The sequence below is a fragment of the Phyllobates terribilis genome, unplaced genomic scaffold (genome assembly GCF_046119375.1).
Source record: "Phyllobates terribilis strain yellow unplaced genomic scaffold, ASM4611937v1 Scaffold_259__1_contigs__length_2703414, whole genome shotgun sequence".
Classification (NCBI taxonomy): Eukaryota; Metazoa; Chordata; class Amphibia; order Anura; family Dendrobatidae; genus Phyllobates; species Phyllobates terribilis.
The window spans coordinates 2,007,834-2,013,833 of NW_027363019.1; positions in this window are offsets into that span (position 1 = coordinate 2,007,834).

Sequence of the window (6,000 nt, forward strand, 5' to 3'; positions counted from 1 at the left end):
GCAAGCAGAGATGTTATACCATAGAAATGGTTTCAAGATGAGAGTTCAGCTGATGACATAGGTCCAGCAAGCAGAGATGTTATACCATAGAAATGGTTTCAAGATGAGAGTTCAGCAGATGACATAGATCCAGCAAGCAGAGATGTTATACCATAGAAATGGTTTCAAGATGAAAGTTCAGCTGATGACATAGATCGAGCAAGCAAAGATGTTATACCATAGAAATGGTTTCAAGATGAGAGTTCAGCAGATAACATAGATCCAGCAAGCAGAGATGTTATACCATAGAAATGGTTTCAAGATGAGAGTTCAGCAGATGACATAGATCGAGCAAGCAGAGATGTTATACCATAGAAATGGTTTCAAGATGAGATTTCAGCAGATGACATAGATCGAGCAAGCAGAGATGTTATACCATAGAAATGGTTTCAAGATGAGAGTTCAGCAGATGACATAGATCCAGCAAGCAGAGATGTTATACCATAGAAATGGTTTCAAGATGAGAGTTCAGCAGATGATATAGATCCAGCAAGCAGAGATGTTATACCATAGAAATGGTTTCAAGATGAGAGTTCAGCTGATGACATAGATCCAGCAAGCAGACATGTTATACCATAGAAATGGTTTCAAGATGAGAGTTCAGCTGATGACATAGATCCAGCAAGCAGAGATGTTATACCATAGAAATGGTTTCAAGATGAGAGTTCAGCTGATGACATAGATCCAGCAAGCAGAGATGTTATACTATAGAAATGGTTTCAAGATGAGAGTTCAGCAGATGACATAGATCCTGCAAGCAGAGATGTTATACCATAGAAATGGTTTCAAGATGAGAGTTCAGCTGATGACATAGATCCAGCAAGCAGAGATGTTATACCATAGAAATGGTTTCAAGATGAGAGTTCAGCAGATTACATAGATCCTGCAAGCAGAGATGTTATACCATAGAAAAGGTTTCAATATGAGAGTTCAGCTGATGACATAGATTCAGCAAGCAGAGATGTTGTACCATAGAAATGGTTTCAAGATGAGAGTTCAGCAGATGACATAGATCCTGCAAGCAGAGATGTTATACCATAGAAATGGTTTCAAGATGAGATTTCAGCAGATGACATAGATCGAGCAAGCAGAGATGTTATACCATAGAAATGGTTTCAAGATGAGAGTTCAGCAGATGACATAGATCCAGCAAGCAGAGATGTTATACCATAGAAATGGTTTCAAGATGAGCGTTCAGCAGATGACATAGATCCAGCAAGCAGAGATGTTATACCATAGAAATGGATTCAAGATGAGAGTTCAGCAGATGACATAGATCCAGCAAGCAGAGATGTTATACCATAGAAATGGTTTCAAGATGAGAGTTCAGCTGATGACATAGGTCCAGCAAGCAGAGATGTTATACCATAGAAATGGATTCAAGATGAGAGTTCAGCAGATGACATAGATCCAGCAAGCAGAGATGTTATACCATAGAAATGGTTTCAAGATGAGAGTTCAGCTGATGACATAGGTCCAGCAAGCAGAGATGTTATACCATAGAAATGGTTTCAAGATGAGAGTTCAGATGATGACATAGGTCCAGCAAGCAGAGATGTTATACCATAGAAATGGTTTCAAGATGAGAGTTCAGCTGATGACATAGATCGAGCAAGCAGAGATGTTATACCATAGAAATGGTTTCAAGATGAGAGTTCAGCAGATGACATAGATCCAGCAAGCAGAGATGTTATACCATAGAAATGGTTTCAAGATCAGAGTTCAGCAGATGACATAGATCGAGCAAGCAGAGATGTTATACCATACAAATGGTTTCAAGATGAGATCTCAGCAGATGACATAGATCGAGCAAGCAGAGATGTTATACCATAGAAATGGTTTCAAGATGAGAGCTCAGCTGATGACATAGATCCAGCAAGCAGAGATGTTATACCATAGAAATGGTTTCAAGATGAGAGTTCAGCACATGACATAGATCCAGCAAGCAGAGATGTTATACCATAGAAATGGTTTCAAGATGAGAGTTCAGCTGATGACATAGATCCAGCAAGCAAAGATGTTATACCATAGAAATGGTTTCAAGATGAGAGTTCAGCAAATGACATAGATCCAGCAAGCAGAGATGTTATACCATAGAAAAGATTTCAAGATGAGAGTTCAGCTGATGACATAGATCCAGCAAACAGAGATGTTATACCATAGAAAAGGTTTCAAGATGAGAGTTCAGCTGATGACATAGATCCAGCAAGCAGAGATGTTATACCATAGAAATGGTTTCAAGATGAGAGTTCAGCAGATGACACAGATCCTGCAAGCAGAGATGTTATACCATAGAAATGGTTTCAAGATGAGAGTTCAGCTGATGACATAGATCCAGCAAGCAGATGTTATACCATAGAAATGGTTTCAAGATGAGATTTCAGCAGATGACATAGATCGAGCAAGCAGAGATGTTATACCATAGAAATGGTTTCAAGATGAGAGTTCAGCAGATGACATAGATCCAGCAAGCAGAGATGTTATACCATAGAAATGGTTTCAAGATGAGCGTTCAGCTGATGACATAGATCCAGCAAGCAGAGATGTTATACCATAGAAATGGATTCAAGATGAGAGTTCAGCAGATGACATAGATCCAGCAAGCAGAGATGTTATACCATAGAAATGGTTTCAAGATGAGAGTTCAGCAGATGACATAGATCCAGCAAGCAGAGATGTTATACCATAGAAATGGTTTCAAGATGAGAGTTCAGCAGATGACATAGATCCAGCAAGCAGAGATGTTATACCATAGAAATGGTTTCAAGATGAGAGTTCAGCAGATGACACAGATCCAGCAAGCACAGATGGTATACCATAGAAATGGTTTCAAGATGAGAGTTCAGCAGATGACATAGATCCAGCAAGCAGAGATGTTATACCATAGAAATGGTTTCAAGAGGAGAGTTCAGCAGATGACATAGATCCAGCAAGCAGAGATGTTATACCATAGAAATGGTTTCAAGATGAGAGGTCAGCTGATGACATAGATCCAGCAAGCAGAGATGTTATACCATAGAAATGGTTTCAAGATGAGAGTTCAGCAGATGACATAGATCCAGCAAGCAGAGATGTTATACCATAGAAATGGTTTCAAGAGGAGAGTTCAGCAGATGACATAGATCCAGCAAGCAGAGATGTTATACCATAGAAATGGTTTCAAGATGAGAGGTCAGCTGATGACATAGATCCAACAAGCAGAGATGTTATACCATAGAAATGGATTCAAGATGAGAATTCAGCAGATGACATAGACCCAGCAAGCAGAGATGTTATACCATAGAAATGGTTTCAAGATGAGAGTTCAGCTGATGACATAGGTCCAGCAAGCAGAGATGTTATACCATAGAAATGGTTTCAAGATGAGAGTTCAGCAGATGACATAGATCCAGCAAGCAGAGATGTTATACCATAGAAATGGTTTCAAGATGAAAGTTCAGCTGATGACATAGATCGAGCAAGCAGAGATGTTATACCATAGAAATGGTTTCAAGATGAGAGTTCAGCAGATAACATAGATCCAGCAAGCAGAGATGTTATACCATAGAAATGGTTTCAAGATGAGAGTTCAGCAGATGACATAGATCGAGCAAGCAGAGATGTTATACCATAGAAATGGTTTCAAGATGAGATTTCAGCAGATGACATAGATCGAGCAAGCAGAGATGTTATACCATAGAAATGGTTTCAAGATGAGAGTTCAGCAGATGACATAGATCCAGCAAGCAGAGATGTTATACCATAGAAATGGTTTCAAGATGAGAGTTCAGCAGATGATATAGATCCAGCAAGCAGAGATGTTATACCATAGAAATGGTTTCAAGATGAGAGTTCAGCTGATGACATAGATCCAGCAAGCAGACATGTTATACCATAGAAATGGTTTCAAGATGAGAGTTCAGCTGATGACATAGATCCAGCAAGCAGAGATGTTATACCATAGAAATGGTTTCAAGATGAGAGTTCAGCTGATGACATAGATCCAGCAAGCAAAGATGTTATACCATAGAAATGGTTTCAAGATGAGAGTTCAGCAAATGACATAGATCCAGCAAGCAGAGATGTTATACCATAGAAAAGGTTTCAAGATGAGAGTTCAGCTGATGACATAGATCCAGCAAGCAGAGATGTTATACCATAGAAATGGTTTCAAGATGAGAGTTCAGCTGATGACATAGATCCAGCAAGCAGAGATGTTATACCATAGAAATGGTTTCAAGATGAGAGTTCAGCAGATGACATAGATCCAGCAAGCAGAGATGTTATACCATAGAAATGGTTTCAAGAGGAGAGTTCAGCAGATGACATAGATCCAGCAAGCAGAGATGTTATACCATAGAAATGGTTTCAAGATGAGAGGTCAGCTGATGACATAGATCCAGCAAGCAGAGATGTTATACCATAGAAATGGTTTCAAGATGAGAGTTCAGCAGATGACATAGATCCAGCAAGCAGAGATGTTATACCATAGAAATGGTTTCAAGAGGAGAGTTCAGCAGATGACATAGATCCAGCAAGCAGAGATGTTATACCATAGAAATGGTTTCAAGATGAGAGGTCAGCTGATGACATAGATCCAGCAAGCAGAGATGTTATACCATAGAAATGGTTTCAAGATGAGAGGTCAGCTGATGACATAGATCCAGCAAGCAGAGATGTTATACCATAGAAATGGATTCAAGATGAGAATTCAGCAGATGACATAGACCCAGCAAGCAGAGATGTTATACCATAGAAATGGTTTCAAGATGAGAGTTCAGCTGATGACATAGGTCCAGCAAGCAGAGATGTTATACCATAGAAATGGTTTCAAGATGAGAGTTCAGCAGATGACATAGATCCAGCAAGCAGAGATGTTATACCATAGAAATGGTTTCAAGATGAAAGTTCAGCTGATGACATAGATCGAGCAAGCAGAGATGTTATACCATAGAAATGGTTTCAAGATGAGAGTTCAGCAGATAACATAGATCGAGCAAGCAGAGATGTTATACCATAGAAATGGTTTCAAGATGAGAGTTCAGCAGATGACATAGATCGAGCAAGCAGAGATGTTATACCATAGAAATGGTTTCAAGATGAGATTTCAGCAGATGACATAGATCGAGCAAGCAGAGATGTTATACCATAGAAATGATTTCAAGATGAGAGTTCAGCTGATGACATAGATCCAGCAAGCAAAGATGTTATACCATAGAAATGGTTTCAAGATGAGAGTTCAGCAAATGACATAGATCCAGCAAGCAGAGATGTTATACCATAGAAAAGGTTTCAAGATGAGAGTTCAGCTGATGACATAGATCCAGCAAGCAGAGATGTTATACCATAGAAATGGTTTCAAGATGAGAGTTCAGCTGATGACATAGATCCAGCAAGCAGAGATGTTATACCATAGAAATGGTTTCAAGATGAGAGTTCAGCAGATGACATAGATCCAGCAAGCAGAGATGTTATACCATAGAAATGGTTTCAAGAGGAGAGTTCAGCAGATGATATAGATCCAGCAAGCAGAGATGTTATACCATAGAAATGGTTTCAAGATGAGAGTTCAGCTGATGACATAGATCCAGCAAGCAGACATGTTATACCATAGAAATGGTTTCAAGATGAGAGTTCAGCTGATGACATAGATCCAGCAAGCAGAGATGTTATACCATAGAAATGGTTTCAAGATGAGAGTTCAGCTGATGACATAGATCCAGCAAGCAAAGATGTTATACCATAGAAATGGTTTCAAGATGAGAGTTCAGCAAATGACATAGATCCAGCAAGCAGAGATGTTATACCATAGAAAAGGTTTCAAGATGAGAGTTCAGCTGATGACATAGATCCAGCAAGCAGAGATGTTATACCATAGAAATGGTTTCAAGATGAGAGTTCAGCTGATGACATAGATCCAGCAAGCAGAGATGTTATACCATAGAAATGGTTTCAAGATGAGAGTTCAGCAGATGACATAGA